The sequence below is a fragment of the Electrophorus electricus genome, chromosome 2 (genome assembly GCF_041902795.1).
Source record: "Electrophorus electricus isolate QZ-2024a chromosome 2, ASM4190279v1, whole genome shotgun sequence".
Lineage (NCBI taxonomy): Eukaryota > Metazoa > Chordata > Actinopteri > Gymnotiformes > Gymnotidae > Electrophorus > Electrophorus electricus.
This window is the reverse complement of record NC_137498.1, coordinates 684,596-710,135: the sequence shown is the minus strand read 5'-3', so window position 1 is coordinate 710,135 and position 25,540 is coordinate 684,596. Positions and strand designations below refer to the sequence as shown.

The following is a 25,540-nucleotide window of genomic DNA, read 5'->3' as shown; positions in this document are numbered from 1 at the left end:
ACGAACTAATGGAGATGTCACTGACTGACTGGTTTTTAGTTGTTGTTCAAATACAGAAATTGACAAAAAGTCACAGAGACTCTCTCCACACCTAGATATCAGTCCATGAATGAGTGAACGATGCTTGCCGGTGCTGGATAAATTAATATCCAGTGGGTAGAGGGTGCTATACATATGTATTTTTGTCCTTTGCTGGGTTGGAAGTGCAAGATGAGAATTTCCTCCAGCGCCTTCCCTTCCCTTTAATCAAGTCTCCGCCCCTTGCCCTGCAATCTCACCCCCTAACTCCCCCTTCCTGCCTTGTCAGGGTCTGCCCCGCCGCTTGATCTTTACCCTTATCCTTTTCCTGTGTTGTGCAGTGGGGAAAGGGTCCTTCTATATCTACCTTCCCCAAGCATGCATACCTGGCTGGGTGGGATGAGGTTATAATCAGAAATGGGGATAAGGCAAGGCAAAGCAAGGCTATGCTATGCTCAGCCGTACTCAGCCATGGTGCTTGGGCTGTTTTTACCTTTGTAAATTCTTCACATGCAGGAATCTCAACTTTGTGGTTTTCCTGGATGTTTTTTGTTAATGGTATGCTGCTCTTGCTGTTTTAAACTCATTTTGAATGCTTTGTACTTGTTTGGTCTAACGCTGTCTGTTTGGAGTTGTGCATGTATTTAAACTGAAGAATTTAAACTGAAGTAGGTAGTGGGGATAAGCAATCCATTTACATCCAGACTTATTTGTCCATCATTATGTTTCCATTTGAGCTCTTCCAATACAGAAACAAATGTTAAAAAAACAAAGTGACTGATTTTTTTGGGTGTATAATGTGTTCTTTGATTTCATTCATGCTCTACATTTTCTGATTCACCAGGGTCTTGTCTAATAATCTGAACAGTTTTGAGCATATACATGAAATGACTAAGTAGCTACAAGTATTTTGCACCAGATGTCCTAGACGTCTCCAAAGTGTCCAAAAACCTGTCCATATGCACACAAAGTCGTCATTCACTATACATCAAGTTTGCATGTTTCTTTTTGCTAAAACATCACAGTATGTTACTTTAGTAAGTTTCACAACAATATTAGCTTCATAGCATCATTGTTATTAAGGGAAAAAACTGTAGCTAATACTGTAAATGCTGGGGAAAATGCAGTAAATTCTGTAATACTGCAAAAAAAATTATACTTTCTCATATATACTGACAATTTGTAGCAAGATTATGAATTTTTCCAGCAGTGAATGAAAACATCCAGTGATTTGCTATGCAAAGATCAAAGCTTGCCCATGCTGAAAGCCAAGATAGTCTATACTAGCAGCACCCAATCAACTCCGCATAAACTTCAGCTAAAATAAGCCTCTTCCTTTCCGTGCTTTAAAAAAAGTATTGGTAATCAAATCATTCTTATAGCTGTACGAGATTCGTAAAACAGCATCAAACCCATGCGCTACACTTTATCGGCTAACGACACTGAAGCACTGGGTGATAGTACGCAGACCTTTAAACATTAAAGGTATGACTAAATAAAGCAAGTGTGTGGGGTCTAGGTTTTCGTCTACACGTCCACTATTTGATGAAACAGCTGCCAATCGTGTTACTTGCCCTGGATTCACTTGGGAAGTAAAGGATAGTCACCCCCCCTTCCCACTTCACACATTGTTGAGAATTGCTGTCACTCCAAGACAATGGCGCTGCAATGGCCAATAGAAATCAATAGAAAATACAAAAGGGCGGTCTAATGCTCTATTCATGAACACTTTTAAGTCTGTAACATGCATTTTGAGGTAACTAAAAGGTTTGCATAGTTTGTGTTATCTTGCGAAGGAAATGAACATGTGTTTTTGTGCAAAGACTTGAGCACGCAATTAAAGAACTTTACCATCCCTTTGTATACCAATTAAACCTGTCATGCAGTTGCTTCGATGATAATTTCATTTTCTGTGAGGAAATCTGATGTTATCTTATCCTGGAAAAAGCATGTTTTAAAAATGCCATTTAAAAGGCCAGGGACGATTGTTGGAAATTTACCAGAAAAACACCGTGTATTCAGCTTGGGATTTCTGGCGAACGGTTGCATGTAGATGGCTGAAAATCGGTAAGCAGGTACTTGTTTTAGTCCTAAGAAATATTACTTTGATAAATGTACTGTACTTTAAGAATATTTGATGCTATGGAGTGATTTATTTGAGTATGCAAGTTTGGGCCCGCCGGCAGGGCCCGCTACGGGGCCATTTTAAAAGGGCAGCTGCGTAGCTCTTTACCTTGATGCTGGGGGCAAGCTGATCTAGTGCAACATCTTGTGTTATTTGGGCTGTGTACCTAAAACTGGGTGCCGGGTATTTTTTTAAATAGTTCGATTCGTTGCGGACATAGACGACGGACGACGAGGTGGTCTTAAATTTGCAGCTTTTGATGAATGTCCTTCTTTGTGAGCATTGTGCTTATAATCATTTGTTGAAGAAAAGTGCTGTGATTTGTATTTATACCTTTCTATGTAGCATGTAAGATTTCAGTCAGTGACACCCTCTTTTAACAAGTTCTTTTTGATTTATTACCAAATTCTAAATGTTGTCCCTAAACCTAGCTAAGATGAAAAACCTTAAAGCAACTGTCAATCTGAGAGTGTGAATTGATTCCACAAATAAGGTGCTTGGCTAGTTTTGGATTTCCTTTCATCGTGGCTTTGGATCAAGGTTTCAAACGTCAGGTTAGGGTTATTGTTTGATGTAAAAAATTATCAAGTTTTTTTTGGGAGACACGGGGAGGCTGGTTTTGCTCCATGAGTGGGTGGAGTCACCTTCCTGTCCTCTGACGAATCATAACGGTGACCTACGGGCCTCTGAGACCTGCCGTCTTGCAGAGACCTCTTCCCGGCATGGGCGGTTATATGTGTGCCCCGTGCAGCAGTGGTGACGTGCTTGTTACGGCAGCACATATACTAAAATTGGATCGATACAGAGAAGATTAGCATGGCCCCTGCGAAAGGATGACACGCAAATCCGTGAAGCGCTCCACATTTTTGGCCACCGGAGACGTGGCATGCCAATCCGGCAGGTCCTGCCATCTGTGGACCAAGAATTACGACGCTTCCGCTTCACTTATAAAACTAGCACCTTTTCTACGGCTCAACGTCACGTTTCAGAGACAGTCTAAGTTAGGAGCATAACTTTGAGATTGAGCAAAATACATTAAACTGTAGGGTATGGCTAAAGCACTGCGCACACACTGTGATTTTCAACAACGAACTAATGGAGATGTCACTGACTGACTGGTTTTTAGTTGTTGTTCAAATACAGAAATTGACAAAAAGTCACAGAGACTCTCTCCACACCTAGATATCAGTCCATGAATGAGTGAACGATGCTTGCCGGTGCTGGATAAATTAATATCCAGTGGGTAGAGGGTGCTATACATATGTATTTTTGTCCTTTGCTGGGTTGGAAGTGCAAGATGAGAATTTCCTCCAGCGCCTTCCCTTCCCTTTAATCAAGTCTCCGCCCCTTGCCCTGCAATCTCACCCCCTAACTCCCCCTTCCTGCCTTGTCAGGGTCTGCCCCGCCGCTTGATCTTTACCCTTATCCTTTTCCTGTGTTGTGCAGTGGGGAAAGGGTCCTTCTATATCTACCTTCCCCAAGCATGCATACCTGGCTGGGTGGGATGAGGTTATAATCAGAAATGGGGATAAGGCAAGGCAAGGCAAGGCAAGGCAAGGCAAGGCTATGCTATGCTCAGCCGTACTCAGCCATGGTGCTTGGGCTGTTTTTACCTTTGTAAATTCTTCACATGCAGGAATCTCAACTTTGTGGTTTTCCTGGATGTTTTTTGTTAATGGTATGCTGCTCTTGCTGTTTTAAACTCATTTTGAATGCTTTGTACTTGTTTGGTCTAACGCTGTCTGTTTGGAGTTGTGCATGTATTTAAACTGAAGTAGGCAGTGGGGATAAGCAATCCATTTACATCCAGACTTATTTGTCCATCATTATGTTTCCATTTGAGCTCTTCCAATACAGAAACAAATGTTAAAAAAACAAAGTGACTGATTTTTTTGGGTTTATAATGTGTTCTTTGATTTCATTCATGCTCTACATTTTCTGATTCACCAGGGTCTTGTCTAATAATCTGAACAGTTTTGAGCATATACATGAAATGACTAAGTAGCTACAAGTATTTTGCACCAGATGTCCTAGACGTCTCCAAAGTGTCCAAAAACCTGTCCATATGCACACAAAGTCGTCATTCACTATACATCAAGTTTGCATGTTTCTTTTTGCTAAAACATCACAGTATGTTGCTTTAGTAAGTTTCACAACAATATTAGCTTCATAGCATCATTGTTATTAAGGGAAAAAACTGTAGCTAATACTGTAAATGCTGGGGAAAATGCAGTAAATTCTGTAATACTGCAAAAAAAATTATACTTTCTCATATATACTGACAATTTGTAGCAAGATTATGAATTTTTCCAGCAGTGAATGAAAACATCCAGTGATTTGCTATGCAAACATCAAAGCTTGCCCATGCTGAAAGCCAAGATAGTCTATACTAGCAGCACCCAATCAACTCCGCATAAACTTCAGCTAAAATAAGCCTCTTCCTTTCCGTGCTTTAAAAAAAGTATTGGTAATCAAATCATTCTTATGGCTGTACGAGATTCGTAAAACAGCATCAAACCCATGCGCTACACTTTATCGGCTAACGACGCTGAAGCACTGGGTGATAGTACGCAGACCTTTAAACATTAAAGGTATGACTAAATAAAGCAAGTGTGTGGGGTCTAGGTTTTCGTCTACACGTCCACTATTTGATGAAACAGCTGCCAATCGTGTTACTTGCCCTGGATTCACTTGGGAAGTAAAGGATAGTCACCCCCCCTTCCCACTTCACACATTGTTGAGAATTGCTGTCACTCCAAGACAATGGCGCTGCAATGGCCAATAGAAATCAATAGAAAATACAAAAGGGCGGTCTAATGCTCTATTCATGAACACTTTTAAGTCTGTAACATGCATTTTGAGGTAACTAAAAGGTTTGCATAGTTTGTGTTATCTTGCGAAGGAAATGAACATGTGTTTTTGTGCAAAGACTTGAGCACGCAATTAAAGAACTTTACCATCGCTTTGTATACCAATTAAACCTGTCATGCAGTTGCTTCGATGATAATTTCATTTTCTGTGAGGAAATCTGATGTTATCTTATCCTGGAAAAAGCATGTTTTAAAAATGCCATTTAAAAGGCCAGGGACGATTGTTGGAAATTTACCAGAAAAACACCGTGTATTCAGCTTGGGATTTCTGGCGAACGGTTGCATGTAGATGGCTGAAAATCGGTAAGCAGGTACTTGTTTTAGTCCTAAGAAATATTACTTTGATAAATGTACTGTACTTTAAGAATATTTGATGCTATGGAGTGATTTATTTGAGTATGCAAGTTTGGGCCCGCCGGCAGGGCCCGCTACGGGGCCATTTTAAAAGGGCAGCTGCGTAGCTCTTTACCTTGATGCTGGGGGCAAGCTGATCTAGTGCAACATCTTGTGTTATTTGGGCTGTGTACCTAAAACTGGGTGCCGGGTATTTTTTTTAAATAGTTCGATTCGTTGCGAACATAGACGACGGACGACGAGGTGGTCTTAAATTTGCAGCTTTTGATGAATGTCCTTCTTTGTGAGCATTGTGCTTATAATCATTTGTTGAAGAAAAGTGCTGTGATTTGTATTTATACCTTTCTATGTAGCATGTAAGATTTCAGTCAGTGACACCCTCTTTTAACAAGTTCTTTTTGATTTATTACCAAATTCTAAATGTTGTCCCTAAACCTAGCTAAGATGAAAAACCTTAAAGCAACTGTCAATCTGAGAGTGTGAATTGATTCCACAAATAAGGTGCTTGGCTAGTTTTGGATTTCCTTTCATCATGGCTTTGGATCAAGGTTTCAAACGTCAGGTTAGGGTTATTGTTTGATGTAAAAAATTATCAAGTTTTTTTTGGGAGACACGGGGAGGCTGGTTTTGCTCCATGAGTGGGTGGAGTCACCTTCCTGTCCTCTGACGAATCATAACGGTGACCTACGGGCCTCTGAGACCTGCCGTCTTGCAGAGACCTCTTCCCGGCATGGGCGGTTATATGTGTGCCCCGTGCAGCAGTGGTGACGTGCTTGTTACGGCAGCACATATACTAAAATTGGATCGATACAGAGAAGATTAGCATGGCCCCTGCGAAAGGATGACACGCAAATCCGTGAAGCGCTCCACATTTTTGGCCACCGGAGACGTGGCATGCCAATCCGGCAGGTCCTGCCATCTGTGGACCAAGAATTACGACGCTTCCGCTTCACTTATAAAACTAGCACCTTTTCTACGGCTCAACGTCACGTTTCAGAGACAGTCTAAATTAGGAGCATAACTTTGAGATTGAGCAAAATACATTAAACTGTAGGGTATGGCTAAAGCACTGCGCACACACTGTGATTTTCAACAACGAACTAATGGAGATGTCACTGACTGACTGGTTTTTAGTTGTTGTTCAAATACAGAAATTGACAAAAAGTCACAGAGACTCTCTCCACACCTAGATATCAGTCCATGAATGAGTGAACGATGCTTGCCGGTGCTGGATAAATTAATATCCAGTGGGTAGAGGGTGCTATACATATGTATTTTTGTCCTTTGCTGGGTTGGAAGTGCAAGATGAGAATTTCCTCCAGCGCCTTCCCTTCCCTTTAATCAAGTCTCCGCCCCTTGCCCTGCAATCTCACCCCCTAACTCCCCCTTCCTGCCTTGTCAGGGTCTGCCCCGCCGCTTGATCTTTACCCTTATCCTTTTCCTGTGTTGTGCAGTGGGGAAAGGGTCCTTCTATATCTACCTTCCCCAAGCATGCATACCTGGCTGGGTGGGATGAGGTTATAATCAGAAATGGGGATAAGGCAAGGCAAGGCAAGGCAAGGCTATGCTATGCTCAGCCGTACTCAGCCATGGTGCTTGGGCTGTTTTTACCTTTGTAAATTCTTCACATGCAGGAATCTCAACTTTGTGGTTTTCCTGGATGTTTTTTGTTAATGGTATGCTGCTCTTGCTGTTTTAAACTCATTTTGAATGCTTTGTACTTGTTTGGTCTAACGCTGTCTATTTGGAGTTGTGCATGTATTTAAACTGAAGTAGGCAGTGGGGATAAGCAATCCATTTACATCCAGACTTATTTGTCCATCATTATGTTTCCATTTGAGCTCTTCCAATACAGAAACAAATGTTAAAAAAACAAAGTGACTGATTTTTTTGGGTGTATAATGTGTTCTTTGATTTCATTCATGCTCTACATTTTCTGATTCACCAGGGTCTTGTCTAGTAATCTGAACAGTTTTGAGCATATACATGAAATGACTAAGTAGCTACACAGTATTTTCCACCAGATGTCCTAGACGTCTCCAAAGTGTCCAAAAACCTGTCCAAATGCACACAAAGTCGTCATTCACTATACATCAAGTTTGCATGTTTCTTTTTGCTAAAACATCACAGTATGTTACTTTAGTAAGTTTCACAACAATATTAGCTTCATAGCATCATTGTTATTAAGGGAAAAAACTGTAGCTAATACTGTAAATGCTGGGGAAAATGCAGTAAATTCTGTAATACTGCAAAAAAAATTATACTTTCTCATATATACTGACAATTTGTAGCAAGATTATGAATTTTTCCAGCAGTGAATGAAAACATCCAGTGATTTGCTATGCAAACATCAAAGCTTGCCCATGCTGACAGCCAAGATAGTCTAAACTAGCAGCACCCAATCAACTCCGCATAAACTTCAGCTAAAATAAGCCTCTTCCTTTCCGTGCTTTAAAAAAAGTATTGGTAATCAAATCTTTCTTATGGCTGTACGAGATTCGTAAAACAGCATCAAACCCATGCGCTACACTTTATCGGCTAACGACACTGAAGCACTGGGTGATAGTACGCAGACCTTTAAACATTAAAGGTATGACTAAATAAAGCAAGTGTGTGGGGTCTAGGTTTTCGTCTACACGTCCACTATTTGATGAAACAGCTGCCAATCGTGTTACTTGCCCTGGATTCACTTGGGAAGTAAAGGATAGTCACCCCCCCTTCCCACTTCACACATTGTTGAGAATTGCTGTCACTCCAAGACAATGGCGCTGCAATGGCCAATAGAAATCAATAGAAAATACAAAAGGGCGGTCTAATGCTCTATTCATGAACACTTTTAAGTCTGTAACATGCATTTTGAGGTAACTAAAAGGTTTGCATAGTTTGTGTTATCTTGCGAAGGAAATGAACATGTGTTTTTGTGCAAAGACTTGAGCACGCAATTAAAGAACTTTACCATCCCTTTGTATACCAATTAAACCTGTCATGCAGTTGCTTCGATGATAATTTCATTTTCTGTGAGGAAATCTGATGTTATCTTATCCTGGAAAAAGCATGTTTTAAAAATGCCATTTAAAAGGCCAGGGACGATTGTTGGAAATTTACCAGAAAAACACCGTGTATTCAGCTTGGGATTTCTGGCGAACGGTTGCATGTAGATGGCTGAAAATCGGTAAGCAGGTACTTGTTTTAGTCCTAAGAAATATTACTTTGATAAATGTACTGTACTTTAAGAATATTTGATGCTATGGAGTGATTTATTTGAGTATGCAAGTTTGGGCCCGCCGGCAGGGCCCGCTACGGGGCCATTTTAAAAGGGCAGCTGCGTAGCTCTTTACCTTGATGCTGGGGGCAAGCTGATCTAGTGCAACATCTTGTGTTATTTGGGCTGTGTACCTAAAACTGGGTGCCGGGTATTTTTTTAAATAGTTCGATTCGTTGCGGACATAGACGACGGACGACGAGGTGGTCTTAAATTTGCAGCTTTTGATGAATGTCCTTCTTTGTGAGCATTGTGCTTATAATCATTTGTTGAAGAAAAGTGCTGTGATTTGTATTTATACCTTTCTATGTAGCATGTAAGATTTCAGTCAGTGACACCCTCTTTTAACAAGTTCTTTTTGATTTATTACCAAATTCTAAATGTTGTCCCTAAACCTAGCTAAGATGAAAAACCTTAAAGCAACTGTCAATCTGAGAGTGTGAATTGATTCCACAAATAAGGTGCTTGGCTAGTTTTGGATTTCCTTTCATCATGGCTTTGGATCAAGGTTTCAAACGTCAGGTTAGGGTTATTGTTTGATGTAAAAAATTATCAAGTTTTTTTTGGGAGACACGGGGAGGCTGGTTTTGCTCCATGAGTGGGTGGAGTCACCTTCCTGTCCTCTGACGAATCATAACGGTGACCTACGGGCCTCTGAGACCTGCCGTCTTGCAGAGACCTCTTCCCGGCATGGGCAGTTATATGTGTGCCCCGTGCAGCAGTGGTGACGTGCTTGTTACGGCAGCACATATACTAAAATTGGATCGATACAGAGAAGATTAGCATGGCCCCTGCGAAAGGATGACACGCAAATCCGTGAAGCGCTCCACATTTTTGGCCACCGGAGACGTGGCATGCCAATCCGGCAGGTCCTGCCATCTGTGGACCAAGAATTACGACGCTTCCGCTTCACTTATAAAACTAGCACCTTTTCTACGGCTCAACGTCACGTTTCAGAGACAGTCTAAGTTAGGAGCATAACTTTGAGATTGAGCAAAATACATTAAACTGTAGGGTATGGCTAAAGCACTGCGCACACACTGTGATTTTCAACAACGAACTAATGGAGATGTCACTGACTGACTGGTTTTTAGTTGTTGTTCAAATACAGAAATTGACAAAAAGTCACAGAGACTCTCTCCACACCTAGATATCAGTCCATGAATGAGTGAACGATGCTTGCCGGTGCTGGATAAATTAATATCCAGTGGGTAGAGGGTGCTATACATATGTATTTTTGTCCTTTGCTGGGTTGGAAGTGCAAGATGAGAATTTCCTCCAGCGCCTTCCCTTCCCTTTAATCAAGTCTCCGCCCCTTGCCTTGCAATCTCACCCCCTAACTCCCCCTTCCTGCCTTGTCAGGGTCTGCCCCGCCCCTTGATCTTTACCCTTATCCTGTGTTCTGCAGTGGGGAAAGGGTCCTTCTATATCTGCCTTCCCCAAGCATGCATGTCTGGCTGGGTGGGATGAGGTGATAATCAGGAATGGGGATAAGGCAAGGCCAGGCCAGGCAAGGCAAAGCTATGCTATGCTCAGCTATGGTGCTTGGGCTGTTTTTACCTTTGTAAATTCTTCACATGCAGGAATCTCAACTTTGTGGTTTTCTTGGATGTTTTTTGTTAATGATATGTTGCTCTTGCTGTTTTAAACTCATTTTTAATGCTTTGTACTTGTTTGGATGTTTTGAATGCTTTGTACGCTGTCTGTTTGGAGTTGTGCATGTATTTAAACTGAAGAATTTAAACTGAAGTAGGCAGTTGGGATAAGCAATCCATTTACATCCAGACTTATTTGTCCATCATTATGTTTCCATTTGAGCTCTTCCAATACAGAAACAAATGTTAAAAAAAACAAAGTGACTGATTTTTTTGGGTGTATAATGTGTTCTTTGATTTCATTCATGCTCTACATTTTCTGATTCACCAGGGTCTTGTCTAATAATCTGAACAGTTTTGAGCATATACGTGAAATGACTAAGTAGCTACACATTATTTTCCACCAGATGTCCTAGACGTCTCCAAAGTGTCCAAAAACCTGTCCAAATGCACACAAAGTCTCCATTCACTATACATCAAGTTTGCATGTTTCTTTTTGCTAAAACATCACAGTATGTTACTTTAGTAAGTTCCACAACAATATTAGCTTCATAGCATCATTGTTATTAAGGGAAAAACTGTAGCTAATACTGTAAATGCTGGGGAAAATGCAGTAAATTCTGTAATACTGCAAAAAAAATTATACTTTCTCATATATACTGACAATTTGTAGCAAGATTATGAATTTTTCCAGCAGTGAATGAAAACATCCAGTGATTTGCTATGCAAACATCAAAGCTTGCCCATGCTGACAGCCAAGATAGTCTATACTAGCAGCACCCAATCAAGTCCGCATAAACTTCAGCTAAAATAAGCCTCTTCCTTTCCGTGCTTTAAAAAAAGTATTGGTAATCAAATCATTCTTATGGCTGTACGAGATTCGCAAAACAGCATCAAACCCATGCGCTACACTTTATCGGCTAACGACACTGAAGCACTGGGTGATAGTACGCAGACCTTTAAACATTAAAGGTATGACTAAATAAAGCAAGTGTGTGGGGTCTAGGTTTTCGTCTACACGTCCACTATTTGATGAAACAGCTGCCAATCGTGTTACTTGCCCTGGATTCACTTGGGAAGTAAAGGATAGTCACCCCCCCTTCCCACTTCACACATTGTTGAGAATTGCTGTCACTCCAAGACAATGGCGCTGCAATGGCCAATAGAAATCAATAGAAAATACAAAAGGGCGGTCTAATGCTCTATTCATGAACACTTTTAAGTCTGTAACATGCATTTTGAGGTAACTAAAAGGTTTGCATAGTTTGTGTTATCTTGCGAAGGAAATGAACATGTGTTTTTGTGCAAAGACTTGAGCACGCAATTAAAGAACTTTACCATCCCTTTGTATACCAATTAAACCTGTCATGCAGTTGCTTCGATGATAATTTCATTTTCTGTGAGGAAATCTGATGTTATCTTATCCTGGAAAAAGCATGTTTTAAAAATGCCATTTAAAAGGCCAGGGACGATTGTTGGAAATTTACCAGAAAAACACCGTGTATTCAGCTTGGGATTTCTGGCGAACGGTTGCATGTAGATGGCTGAAAATCGGTAAGCAGGTACTTGTTTTAGTCCTAAGAAATATTACTTTGATAAATGTACTGTACTTTAAGAATATTTGATGCTATGGAGTGATTTATTTGAGTATGCAAGTTTGGGCCCGCCGGCAGGGCCCGCTACGGGGCCATTTTAAAAGGGCAGCTGCGTAGCTCTTTACCTTGATGCTGGGGGCAAGCTGATCTAGTGCAACATCTTGTGTTATTTGGGCTGTGTACCTAAAACTGGGTGCCGGGTATTTTTTTAAATAGTTCGATTCGTTGCGGACATAGACGACGGACGACGAGGTGGTCTTAAATTTGCAGCTTTTGATGAATGTCCTTCTTTGTGAGCATTGTGCTTATAATCATTTGTTGAAGAAAAGTGCTGTGATTTGTATTTATACCTTTCTATGTAGCATGTAAGATTTCAGTCAGTGACACCCTCTTTTAACAAGTTCTTTTTGATTTATTACCAAATTCTAAATGTTGTCCCTAAACCTAGCTAAGATGAAAAACCTTAAAGCAACTGTCAATCTGAGAGTGTGAATTGATTCCACAAATAAGGTGCTTGGCTAGTTTTGGATTTCCTTTCATCATGGCTTTGGATCAAGGTTTCAAACGTCAGGTTAGGGTTATTGTTTGATGTAAAAAATTATCAAGTTTTTTTTGGGAGACACGGGGAGGCTGGTTTTGCTCCATGAGTGGGTGGAGTCACCTTCCTGTCCTCTGACGAATCATAACGGTGACCTACGGGCCTCTGAGACCTGCCGTCTTGCAGAGAGCTCTTCCCGGCATGGGCGGTTATATGTGTGCCCCGTGCAGCAGTGGTGACGTGCTTGTTACGGCAGCACATATACTAAAATTGGATCGATACAGAGAAGATTAGCATGGCCCCTGCGAAAGGATGACACGCAAATCCGTGAAGCGCTCCACATTTTTGGCCACCGGAGACGTGGCATGCCAATCCGGCAGGTCCTGCCATCTGTGGACCAAGAATTACGACGCTTCCGCTTCACTTATAAAACTAGCACCTTTTCTACGGCTCAACGTCACGTTTCAGAGACAGTCTAAGTTAGGAGCATAACTTTGAGATTGAGCAAAATACATTAAACTGTAGGGTATGGCTAAAGCACTGCGCACACACTGTGATTTTCAACAACGAACTAATGGAGATGTCACTGACTGACTGGTTTTTAGTTGTTGTTCAAATACAGAAATTGACAAAAAGTCACAGAGACTCTCTCCACACCTAGATATCAGTCCATGAATGAGTGAACGATGCTTGCCGGTGCTGGATAAATTAATATCCAGTGGGTAGAGGGTGCTATACATATGTATTTTTGTCCTTTGCTGGGTTGGAAGTGCAAGATGAGAATTTCCTCCAGCGCCTTCCCTTCCCTTTAATCAAGTCTCCGCCCCTTGCCCTGCAATCTCACCCCCTAACTCCCCCTTCCTGCCTTGTCAGGGTCTGCCCCGCCGCTTGATCTTTACCCTTATCCTTTTCCTGTGTTGTGCAGTGGGGAAAGGGTCCTTCTATATCTACCTTCCCCAAGCATGCATACCTGGCTGGGTGGGATGAGGTTATAATCAGAAATGGGGATAAGGCAAGGCAAGGCAAGGCAAGGCAAGGCAAGGCTATGCTATGCTCAGCCGTACTCAGCCATGGTGCTTGGGCTGTTTTTACCTTTGTAAATTCTTCACATGCAGGAATCTCAACTTTGTGGTTTTCCTGGATGTTTTTTGTTAATGGTATGCTGCTCTTGCTGTTTTAAACTCATTTTGAATGCTTTGTACTTGTTTGGTCTAACGCTGTCTGTTTGGAGTTGTGCATGTATTTAAACTGAAGTAGGCAGTGGGGATAAGCAATCCATTTACATCCAGACTTATTTGTCCATCATTATGTTTCCATTTGAGCTCTTCCAATACAGAAACAAATGTTAAAAAAACAAAGTGACTGATTTTTTTGGGTTTATAATGTGTTCTTTGATTTCATTCATGCTCTACATTTTCTGATTCACCAGGGTCTTGTCTAATAATCTGAACAGTTTTGAGCATATACATGAAATGACTAAGTAGCTACACAGTATTTTCCACCAGATGTCCTAGACGTCTCCAAAGTGTCCAAAAACCTGTCCAAATGCACACAAAGTCGTCATTCACTATACATCAAGTTTGCATGTTTCTTTTTGCTAAAACATCACAGTATGTTACTTTAGTAAGTTTCACAACAATATTAGCTTCATAGCATCATTGTTATTAAGGGAAAAAACTGTAGCTAATACTGTAAATGCTGGGGAAAATGCAGTAAATTCTGTAATACTGCAAAAAAAATTATACTTTCTCATATATACTGACAATTTGTAGCAAGATTATGAATTTTTCCAGCAGTGAATGAAAACATCCAGTGATTTGCTATGCAAACATCAAAGCTTGCCCATGCTGACAGCCAAGATAGTCTATACTAGCAGCACCCAATCAACTCCGCATAAACTTCAGCTAAAATAAGCCTCTTCCTTTCCGTGCTTTAAAAAAAGTATTGGTAATCAAATCATTCTTATGGCTGTACGAGATTCGTAAAACAGCATCAAACCCATGCGCTACACTTTATCGGCTAACGACACTGAAGCACTGGGTGATAGTACGCAGACCTTTAAACATTAAAGGTATGACTAAATAAAGCAAGTGTGTGGGGTCTAGGTTTTCGTCTACACGTCCACTATTTGATGAAACAGCTGCCAATCATGTTACTTGCCCTGGATTCACTTGGGAAGTAAAGGATAGTCACCCCCCCTTCCCACTTCACACATTGTTGAGAATTGCTGTCACTCCAAGACAATGGCGCTGCAATGGCCAATAGAAATCAATAGAAAATACAAAAGGGCGGTCTAATGCTCTATTCATGAACACTTTTAAGTCTGTAACATGCATTTTGAGGTAACTAAAAGGTTTGCATAGTTTGTGTTATCTTGCGAAGGAAATGAACATGTGTTTTTGTGCAAAGACTTGAGCACGCAATTAAAGAACTTTACCATCCCTTTGTATACCAATTAAACCTGTCATGCAGTTGCTGCGATGATAATTTCATTTTCTGTGAGGAAATCTGATGTTATCTTATCCTGGAAAAAGCATGTTTTAAAAATGCCATTTAAAAGGCCAGGGACGATTGTTGGAAATTTACCAGAAAAACACCGTGTATTCAGCTTGGGATTTCTGGCGAACGGTTGCATGTAGATGGCTGAAAATCGGTAAGCAGGTACTTGTTTTAGTCCTAAGAAATATTACTTTGATAAATGTACTGTACTTTAAGAATATTTGATGCTATGGAGTGATTTATTTGAGTATGCAAGTTTGGGCCCGCCGGCAGGGCCCGCTACGGGGCCATTTTAAAAGGGCAGCTGCGTAGCTCTTTACCTTGATGCTGGGGGCAAGCTGATCTAGTGCAACATCTTGTGTTATTTGGGCTGTGTACCTAAAACTGGGTGCCGGGTATTTTTTTAAATAGTTCGATTCGTTGCGGACATAGACGACGGACGACGAGGTGGTCTTAAATTTGCAGCTTTTGATGAATGTCCTTCTTTGTGAGCATTGTGCTTATAATCATTTGTTGAAGAAAAGTGCTGTGATTTGTATTTATACCTTTCTATGTAGCATGTAAGATTTCAGTCAGTGACACCCTCTTTTAACAAGTTCTTTTTGATTTATTACCAAATTCTAAATGTTGTCCCTAAACCTAGCTAAGATGAAAAACCTTAAAGCAACTGTCAATCTGAGAGTGTGAATTGATTCCACAAATAAGGTGCTTGGCTAGTTTTGGATTTCCTTTCATCATGGCTTTGGATCAAGGTTTCAAACGTCAGGTTAGGGTTATTGTTTGATGTAAAAAATTATCAAGTTTTTTTTGGGAGACACGGGGAGGCTGGTTTTGCTCCATGAGTGGGTGGAGTCACCTTCCTGTCCTCTGACGAATCATAACGGTGACCTACGGGCCTCTGAGACCTGCCGTCTTGCAGAGACCTCTTCCCGGCATGGGCGGTTATATGTGTGCCCCGTGCAGCAGTGGTGACGTGCTTGTTACGGCAGCACATATACTAAAATTGGATCGATACAGAGAAGATTAGCATGGCCCCTGCGAAAGGATGACACGCAAATCCGTGAAGCGCTCCACATTTTTGGCCACCGGAGACGTGGCATGCCAATCCGGCAGGTCCTGCCATCTGTGGACCAAGAATTACGACGCTTCCGCTTCACTTATAAAACTAGCACCTTTTCTACGGCTCAACGTCACGTTTCAGAGACAGTCTAAGTTAGGAGCATAACTTTGAGATTGAGCAAAATACATTAAACTGTAGGGTATGGCTAAAGCACTGCGCACACACTGTGATTTTCAACAACGAACTAATGGAGATGTCACTGACTGACTGGTTTTTAGTTGTTGTTCAAATACAGAAATTGACAAAAAGTCACAGAGACTCTCTCCACACCTAGATATCAGTCCATGAATGAGTGAACGATGCTTGCCGGTGCTGGATAAATTAATATCCAGTGGGTAGAGGGTGCTATACATATGTATTTTTGTCCTTTGCTGGGTTGGAAGTGCAAGATGAGAATTTCCTCCAGCGCCTTCCCTTCCCTTTAATCAAGTCTCCGCCCCTTGCCCTGCAATCTCACCCCCTAACTCCCCCTTCCTGCCTTGTCAGGGTCTGCCCCGCCGCTTGATCTTTACCCTTATCCTTTTCCTGTGTTGTGCAGTGGGGAAAGGGTCCTTCTATATCTACCTTCCCCAAGCATGCATACCTGGCTGGGTGGGATGAGGTTATAATCAGAAATGGGGATAAGGCAAGGCAAGGCAAGGCAAGGCAAGGCAAGGCTATGCTATGCTCAGCCGTACTCAGCCATGGTGCTTGGGCTGTTTTTACCTTTGTAAATTCTTCACATGCAGGAATCTCAACTTTGTGGTTTTCCTGGATGTTTTTTGTTAATGGTATGCTGCTCTTGCTGTTTTAAACTCATTTTGAATGCTTTGTACTTGTTTGGTCTAACGCTGTCTGTTTGGAGTTGTGCATGTATTTAAACTGAAGTAGGCAGTGGGGATAAGCAATCCATTTACATCCAGACTTATTTGTCCATCATTATGTTTCCATTTGAGCTCTTCCAATACAGAAACAAATGTTAAAAAAACAAAGTGACTGATTTTTTTGGGTTTATAATGTGTTCTTTGATTTCATTCATGCTCTACATTTTCTGATTCACCAGGGTCTTGTCTAATAATCTGAACAGTTTTGAGCATATACATGAAATGACTAAGTAGCTACACAGTATTTTCCACCAGATGTCCTAGACGTCTCCAAAGTGTCCAAAAACCTGTCCAAATGCACACAAAGTCGTCATTCACTATACATCAAGTTTGCATGTTTCTTTTTGCTAAAACATCACAGTATGTTACTTTAGTAAGTTTCACAACAATATTAGCTTCATAGCATCATTGTTATTAAGGGAAAAAACTGTAGCTAATACTGTAAATGCTGGGGAAAATGCAGTAAATTCTGTAATACTGCAAAAAAAATTATACTTTCTCATATATACTGACAATTTGTAGCAAGATTATGAATTTTTCCAGCAGTGAATGAAAACATCCAGTGATTTGCTATGCAAACATCAAAGCTTGCCCATGCTGACAGCCAAGATAGTCTATACTAGCAGCACCCAATCAACTCCGCATAAACTTCAGCTAAAATAAGCCTCTTCCTTTCCGTGCTTTAAAAAAAGTATTGGTAATCAAATCATTCTTATGGCTGTACGAGATTCGTAAAACAGCATCAAACCCATGCGCTACACTTTATCGGCTAACGACACTGAAGCACTGGGTGATAGTACGCAGACCTTTAAACATTAAAGGTATGACTAAATAAAGCAAGTGTGTGGGGTCTAGGTTTTCGTCTACACGTCCACTATTTGATGAAACAGCTGCCAATCGTGTTACTTGCCCTGGATTCACTTGGGAAGTAAAGGATAGTCACCCCCCCTTCCCACTTCACACATTGTTGAGAATTGCTGTCACTCCAAGACAATGGCGCTGCAATGGCCAATAGAAATCAATAGAAAATACAAAAGGGCGGTCTAATGCTCTATTCATGAACACTTTTAAGTCTGTAACATGCATTTTGAGGTAACTAAAAGGTTTGCATAGTTTGTGTTATCTTGCGAAGGAAATGAACATGTGTTTTTGTGCAAAGACTTGAGCACGCAATTAAAGAACTTTACCATCCCTTTGTATACCAATTAAACCTGTCATGCAGTTGCTGCGATGATAATTTCATTTTCTGTGAGGAAATCTGATGTTATCTTATCCTGGAAAAAGCATGTTTTAAAAATGCCATTTAAAAGGCCAGGGACGATTGTTGGAAATTTACCAGAAAAACACCGTGTATTCAGCTTGGGATTTCTGGCGAACGGTTGCATGTAGATGGCTGAAAATCGGTAAGCAGGTACTTGTTTTAGTCCTAAGAAATATTACTTTGATAAATGTACTGTACTTTAAGAATATTTGATGCTATGGAGTGATTTATTTGAGTATGCAAGTTTGGGCCCGCCGGCAGGGCCCGCTACGGGGCCATTTTAAAAGGGCAGCTGCGTAGCTCTTTACCTTGATGCTGGGGGCAAGCTGATCTAGTGCAACATCTTGTGTTATTTGGGCTGTGTACCTAAAACTGGGTGCCGGGTATTTTTTTAAATAGTTCGATTCGTTGCGGACATAGACGACGGACGACGAGGTGGTCTTAAATTTGCAGCTTTTGATGAATGTCCTTCTTTGTGAGCATTGTGCTTATAATCATTTGTTGAAGAAAAGTGCTGTGATTTGTATTTATACCTTTCTATGTAGCATGTAAGATTTCAGTCAGTGACACCCTCTTTTAACAAGTTCTTTTTGATTTATTACCAAATTCTAAATGTTGTCCCTAAACCTAGCTAAGAGGAAAAAGCCTTAAAGCAACTGTCAATCTGAGAGTGTGAATTGATTCCACAAATAAGGTGCTTGGCTAGTTTTGGATTTCCTTTCATCATGGCTTTGGATCAAGGTTTTAAACGTCAGGTTAGGGTTATTGTTTGATGTAAAAAATTATCAAGTTTTTTTTGGGAGACACGGGGAGGCTGGTTTTGCTCCAGGAGTGGGTGGAGTCACCTTCCTGTCCTCTGACGAATCATAACCGTGACCTACAGGCCTCTGAGACCTGCCGTCTTGCAGAGACCTCTTCCCGGCATGGGCAGTTATATGTGTGCCCCGTGGAGCAGTGGTGACGTGCTTGTTACGGCAGCACATATACTAAAATTGGATCGATACAGAGAAGATTAGCATGGCCCCTGCGAAAGGATGACACGCAAATCCGTGAAGCGCTCCACATTTTTGGCCACCGGAGACGTGGCATGCCAATCCGGCAGGTCCTGCCATCTGTGGACCAAGAATTACGACGGTTCCGCTTCACTTATAAAACTAGCACCTTTTCTACGGCTCAACGTCATGTTTCAAAGACAGTCTAAGTTAGGAGCATAACTTTGAGATTGAGCAAAATACATTAAACTGCAGGGTATGGCTAAAGCACTGCACACACACTGTGATTTTCAACAACGAACTAATGGAGATGTCACTGACTGACTGGTTTTTATTTGTTCAAATACAGAAATTGACAAAAAGTCACATAGACTCTCTCCACACCTAGATATCAGTCCATGAATGAGTGAACGATGCTTGCCGGTGCTGGATAAATTAATATCCAGTGTGTAGAGGGTGCTATACATATGTATTTTTGTCCTTTGCTGGGTTGGAAGTGCAAGATGAGAATTTCCTCCAGCGCCTTCCCTTCCCTTTAATCAAGTCTCCGCCCCTTGCCTTGCAATCTCACCCCCTAACTCCCCCTTCCTGCCTTGTCAGGGTCTGCCCCGCCCCTTGATCTTTACCCTTATCCTGTGTTCTGCAGTGGGGAAAGGGTCCTTCTATATCTGCCTTCCCCAAGCATGCATGTCTGGCTGGGTGGGATGAGGTGATAATCAGGAATGGGGATAAGGCAAGGCCAGGCAAGGCAAAGCTATGCTATGCTCAGCTATGGTGCTTGGGCTGTTTTTACCTTTGTAAATTCTTCACATGCAGGAATCTCAACTTTGTGGTTTTCTTGGATGTTTTTTGTTAATGATATGTTGCTCTTGCTGTTTTAAACTCATTTTGAATGCTTTGTACTTGTTTGGATGTTTTGAATGCTTTGTACGCTGTCTGTTTGGAGTTGTGCATGTATTTAAACTGAAGAATTTAAACTGAAGTAGGCAGTTGGGATAAGCAATCCATTTACATCCAGACTTATTTGTCCATCATTATGTTTCCATTTGAGCTCTTCCAATACAGAAACAAATGTTAAAAAAAACAAAGTGACTGATTTTTTTGGGTGTATAATGTGTTCTTTGATTTCATTCATGCTCTACATTTTCTGATTCACCAGGGTCTTGTCTAATAATCTGAACAGTTTTGAGCATATACGTGAAATGACTAAGTAGCTACACATTATTTTCCACCAGATGTCCTAGACGTCTCCAAAGTGTCCAAAAACCTATCCAAATGCACACAAAGTCTCCATTCACTATACATCAAGTTTGCATGTTTCTTTTTGCTAAAACATCACAGTATGTTACTTTAGTAAGTTCCACAACAATATTAGATTCATAGCATCATTGTTATTAAGGGAAAAAACTGTAGCTAATACTGTAAATGCTGGGGAAAATGCAGTAAATTCTGTAATACTGCAAAAAAAATTATACTTTCTCATATATAGTGACAATTTGTAGCAAGATTATGAATTTTTCCAGCAGTGAATGAAAACATCCAGTGATTTGCTATGCAAACATCAAAGCTTGCCCATGCTGACAGCCAAGATAGTCTATACTAGCAGTACCCAATCAAGTCCGCATAAACTTCAGCTAAAATAAGCCTCTTCCTTTCCGTGCTTTAAAAAAAGTATTGGTAATCAAATCATTCTTATGGCTGTACGAGATTCGCAAAACAGCATCAAACCCATGCGCTACACTTTATCGGCTAACGACACTGAAGCACTGGGTGATAGTATGCAGACCTTTAAACATTAAAGGTATGACTAAATAAAGCAAGTGTGTGGGGTCTAGGTTTTCGTCTACACGTCCACTATTTGATGAAACAGCTGCCAATCGTGTTACTTGCCCTGGATTCACTTGGGAAGTAAAGGATAGTCACCCCCCCTTCCCACTTCACACATTGTTGAGAATTGCTGTCACTCCAAGACAATGGCGCTGCAATGGCCAATAGAAATCAATAGAAAATACAAAAGGGCGGTCTAATGCTCTATTCATGAACACTTTTAAGTCTGTAACATGCATTTTGAGGTAACTAAAAGGTTTGCATAGTTTGTGTTATCTTGCGAAGGAAATGAACATGTGTTTTTGTGCAAAGACTTGAGCACGCAATTAAAGAACTTTACCATCCCTTTGTATACCAATTAAACCTGTCATGCAGTTGCTTCGATGATAATTTCATTTTCTGTGAGGAAATCTGATGTTATCTTATCCTGGAAAAAGCATGTTTTAAAAATGCCATTTAAAAGGCCAGGCACGATTGTTGGAAATTTACCAGAAAAACACCGTGTATTCAGCTTGGGATTTTTAGCGAACGGTTGCATGTAGATGGCTGAAAATCGGTAAGCAGGTACTTGTTTTAGTCCTAAGAAATATTACTTTGATAAATGTACTGTACTTTAAGAATATTTGATGCTATGGAGTGATTTATTTGAGTATGCAAGTTTGGGCCCGCCGGCAGGGCCCGCTACGGGGCCATTTTAAAAGGGCAGCTGCGTAGCTCTTTACCTTGATGCTGGGGGCAAGCTGATCTAGTGCAACATCTTGTGTTATTTGGGCTGTGTACCTAAAACTGGCTGCTGGGTATTTTTTTAAATAGTTCGATTCGTTGCGGACATAGACGACGGAAGACGAGGTGGTCTTAAATTTGCAGCTTTTGATGAATGTCCTTCTTTGTGAGCATTGTGCTTATAATCATTTGTTGAAGAAAAGTGCTGTGATTTGTATTTATACCTTTCTATGTAGCATGTGAGATTTCAGTCAGTGACACCCTCTTTTATCAAGTTCTTTTTGATTTATTACCAAATTCTAAATGTTGTCCCTAAACCTAGCTCAGAGGAAAAAGCCTTAAAGCAACTGTCAATCTGAGAGTGTGAATTGATTCCACAAATAAGGTGCTTGGCTAGTTTTGGATTTCCTTTCATCATGGCTTTGGATCAAGGTTTTAAACGTCAGGTTAGGGTTATTGTTTGATGTAAAAAATTATCAAGTTTTTTTTGGGAGACACGGGGAGGCTGGTTTTGCTCCATGAGTGGGTGGAGTCACCTTCCTGTCCTCTGACGAATCATAACGGTGACCTACGGGCCTCTGAGACCTGCCGTCTTGCAGAGACCTCTTCCCGGCATGGGCGGTTATATGTGTGCCCCGTGGAGCAGTGGTGACGTGCTTGTTACGGCAGCACATATACTAAAATTGGATCGATACAGAGAAGATTAGCATGGCCCCTGCGAAAGGATGACACGCAAATCCATGAAGCGCTCTGCATTTTTGGCCACCGGAGACGTGGCATGCCAATCCGGCAGGTCCTGCCATCTGTGGACCAAGAATTACGACGCTTCCGCTTCGCTTATAAAACTAGCACCTTTTCTACGGCTCAACGTCACGTTTCAGAGACAGTCTAAGTTAGGAGCATAACTTTGAGATTGAGCAAAATACATTAAACTGTAGGGTATGGCTAAAGCACTGCGCACACACTGTGATTTTCAACAACGAACTAATGGAGATGTCACTGACTGACTGGTTTTTAGTTGTTGTTCAAATACAGAAATTGACGAAAAGTCACAGAGACTCTCTCCACACCTAGATATCAGTCCATGAATGAGTGAACGATGCTTGCCGGTGCTGGATAAATTAATATCCAGTGGGTAGAGGGTGCTATACATATGTATTTTTGTCCTTTGCTGGGTTGGAAGTGCAAGATGAGAATTTCCTCCAGCGCCTTCCCTTCCCTTTAATCAAGTCTCCGCCCCTTGCCTTGCAATCTCACCCCCTAACTCCCCCTTCCTGCCTTGTCAGGGTCTGCCCCGCCCCTTGATCTTTACCCTTATCCTGTGTTCTGCAGTGGGGAAAGGGTCCTTCTATATCTGCCTTCCCCAAGCATACATGTCTGGCTGGGTGGGATGAGGTGATAATCAGGAATGGGGATAAGGCAAGGCAAGGCCAGGCCAGGCAAGGCAAAGCTATGCTATGCTCAGCTATGGTGCTTGGGCTGTTTTTACCTTTGTAAATTCTTCACATGCAGGAATCTCAACTTTGTGGTTTTCTTGGATGTTTTTTGTTAATGATATGTTGCTCTTGCTGTTTTAAACTCATTTTTAATGCTTTGTACTTGTTTGGATGTTTTGAATGCTTTGTACGCTGTCTGTTTGGAGTTGTGCATGTATTTAAACTGAAGAATTTAAACTGAAGTAGGCAGTTGGGATAAGCAATCCATTTACATCCAGACTTATTTGTCCATCATTATGTTTCCATTTGAGCTCTTCCAATACAGAAACAAATGTTAAAAAAAACAAAGTGACTGATTTTTTTGGGTGTATAATGTGTTCTTTGATTTCATTCATGCTCTACATTTTCTGATTCACCAGGGTCTTGTCTAATAATCTGAACAGTTTTGAGCATATACGTGAAATGACTAAGTAGCTACACATTATTTTCCACCAGATGTCCTAGACGTCTCCAAAGTGTCCAAAAACCTGTCCAAATGCACACAAAGTCTCCATTCACTATACATCAAGTTTGCATGTTTCTTTTTGCTAAAACATCACAGTATGTTACTTTAGTAAGTTCCACAACAATATTAGCTTCATAGCATCATTGTTATTAAGGGAAAAACTGTAGCTAATACTGTAAATGCTGGGGAAAATGCAGTAAATTCTGTAATACTGCAAAAAAAATTATACTTTCTCATATATACTGACAATTTGTAGCAAGATTATGAATTTTTCCAGCAGTGAATGAAAACATCCAGTGATTTGCTATGCAAACATCAAAGCTTGCCCATGCTGACAGCCAAGATAGTCTATACTAGCAGCACCCAATCAAGTCCGCATAAACTTCAGCTAAAATAAGCCTCTTCCTTTCCGTGCTTTAAAAAAAGTATTGGTAATCAAATCATTCTTATGGCTGTACGAGATTCGCAAAACAGCATCAAACCCATGCGCTACACTTTATCGGCTAACGACACTGAAGCACTGGGTGATAGTACGCAGACCTTTAAACATTAAAGGTATGACTAAATAAAGCAAGTGTGTGGGGTCTAGGTTTTCGTCTACACGTCCACTATTTGATGAAACAGCTGCCAATCGTGTTACTTGCCCTGGATTCACTTGGGAAGTAAAGGATAGTCACCCCCCCTTCCCACTTCACACATTGTTGAGAATTGCTGTCACTCCAAGACAATGGCGCTGCAATGGCCAATAGAAATCAATAGAAAATACAAAAGGGCGGTCTAATGCTCTATTCATGAACACTTTTAAGTCTGTAACATGCATTTTGAGGTAACTAAAAGGTTTGCATAGTTTGTGTTATCTTGCGAAGGAAATGAACATGTGTTTTTGTGCAAAGACTTGAGCACACAATTAAAGAACTTTACCATCCCTTTGTATACCAATTAAACCTGTCATGCAGTTGCTTTGATGATAATTTCATTTTCTGTGAGGAAATCTGATGTTATCTTATCCTGGAAAAAGCATGTTTTAAAAATGCCATTTAAAAGGCCAGGCACGATTGTTGGAAATTTACCAGAAAAACACCGTGTATTCAGCTTGGGATTTCTAGCGAACGGTTGCATGTAGATGGCTGAAAATCGGTAAGCAGGTACTTGTTTTAGTCCTAAGAAATATTACTTTGATAAATGTACTGTACTTTAAGAATATTTGATGCTATGGAGTGATTTATTTGAGTATGCAAGTTTGGGCCCGCCGGCAGGGCCCGCTACGGGGCCATTTTAAAAGGGCAGCTGCGTAGCTCTTTACCTTGATGCTGGGGGCAAGCTGATCTAGTGCAACATCTTGTGTTATTTGGGCTGTGTACCTAAAACTGGCTGCCGGGTATTTTTTTAAATAGTTCGATTCGTTGCGGACATAGACGACGGAAGACGAGGTGGTCTTAAATTTGCAGCTTTTGATGAATGTCCTTCTTTGTGAGCATTGTGCTTATAATCATTTGTTGAAGAAAAGTGCTGTGATTTGTATTTATACCTTTCTATGTAGCATGTGAGATTTCAGTCAGTGACACCCTCTTTTATCAAGTTCTTTTTGATTTATTACCAAATTCTAAATGTTGTCCCTAAACCTAGCTCAGAGGAAAAAGCCTTAAAGCAACTGTCAATCTGAGAGTGTGAATTGATTCCACAAATAAGGTGCTTGGCTAGTTTTGGATTTCCTTTCATCATGGCTTTGGATCAAGGTTTTAAACGTCAGGTTAGGGTTATTGTTTGATGTAAAAAATTATCAAGTTTTTTTTGGGAGACACGGGGAGGCTGGTTTTGCTCCATGAGTGGGTGGAGTCACCTTCCTGTCCTCTGACGAATCATAACGGTGACCTACGGGCCTCTGAGACCTGCCGTCTTGCAGAGACCTCTTCCCGGCATGGGCGGTTATATGTGTGCCCCGTGGAGCAGTGGTGAC

The 25,540-nt window shown here is 41.0% G+C and overlaps 7 non-coding genes across 7 annotated transcripts; all 7 read left to right on the top strand.

The window, feature by feature from the left end:
• Positions 1–2,904: 2,904 nt before the first annotated feature.
• Positions 2,905–3,011, top strand: LOC145653222 (U6 spliceosomal RNA). Its single transcript, XR_014119593.1, has one exon. It is a non-coding gene; the product is annotated as a U6 spliceosomal RNA (small nuclear RNA).
• A 3,125-nt stretch (positions 3,012–6,136) lies between these two features.
• LOC118241943 (U6 spliceosomal RNA) lies at positions 6,137–6,243 on the top strand. The gene has a single exon (XR_004776436.1). It is a non-coding gene; the product is annotated as a U6 spliceosomal RNA (small nuclear RNA).
• A 3,115-nt stretch (positions 6,244–9,358) lies between these two features.
• LOC118241942 (U6 spliceosomal RNA) lies at positions 9,359–9,465 on the top strand. Its single transcript, XR_004776435.1, has one exon. It is a non-coding gene; the product is annotated as a U6 spliceosomal RNA (small nuclear RNA).
• Positions 9,466–12,597: 3,132 nt separating this feature from the next.
• On the top strand, positions 12,598–12,704 carry LOC118241941 (U6 spliceosomal RNA). The gene has a single exon (XR_004776434.1). It is a non-coding gene; the product is annotated as a U6 spliceosomal RNA (small nuclear RNA).
• A 3,125-nt stretch (positions 12,705–15,829) lies between these two features.
• On the top strand, positions 15,830–15,936 carry LOC118241940 (U6 spliceosomal RNA). The gene has a single exon (XR_004776433.1). It is a non-coding gene; the product is annotated as a U6 spliceosomal RNA (small nuclear RNA).
• Positions 15,937–19,062: 3,126 nt separating this feature from the next.
• On the top strand, positions 19,063–19,169 carry LOC118241939 (U6 spliceosomal RNA). Its single transcript, XR_004776432.1, has one exon. It is a non-coding gene; the product is annotated as a U6 spliceosomal RNA (small nuclear RNA).
• Positions 19,170–22,295: 3,126 nt separating this feature from the next.
• Positions 22,296–22,402, top strand: LOC145653245 (U6 spliceosomal RNA). The gene has a single exon (XR_014119622.1). It is a non-coding gene; the product is annotated as a U6 spliceosomal RNA (small nuclear RNA).
• The last annotated feature ends 3,138 nt before the right edge of the window (positions 22,403–25,540 follow it).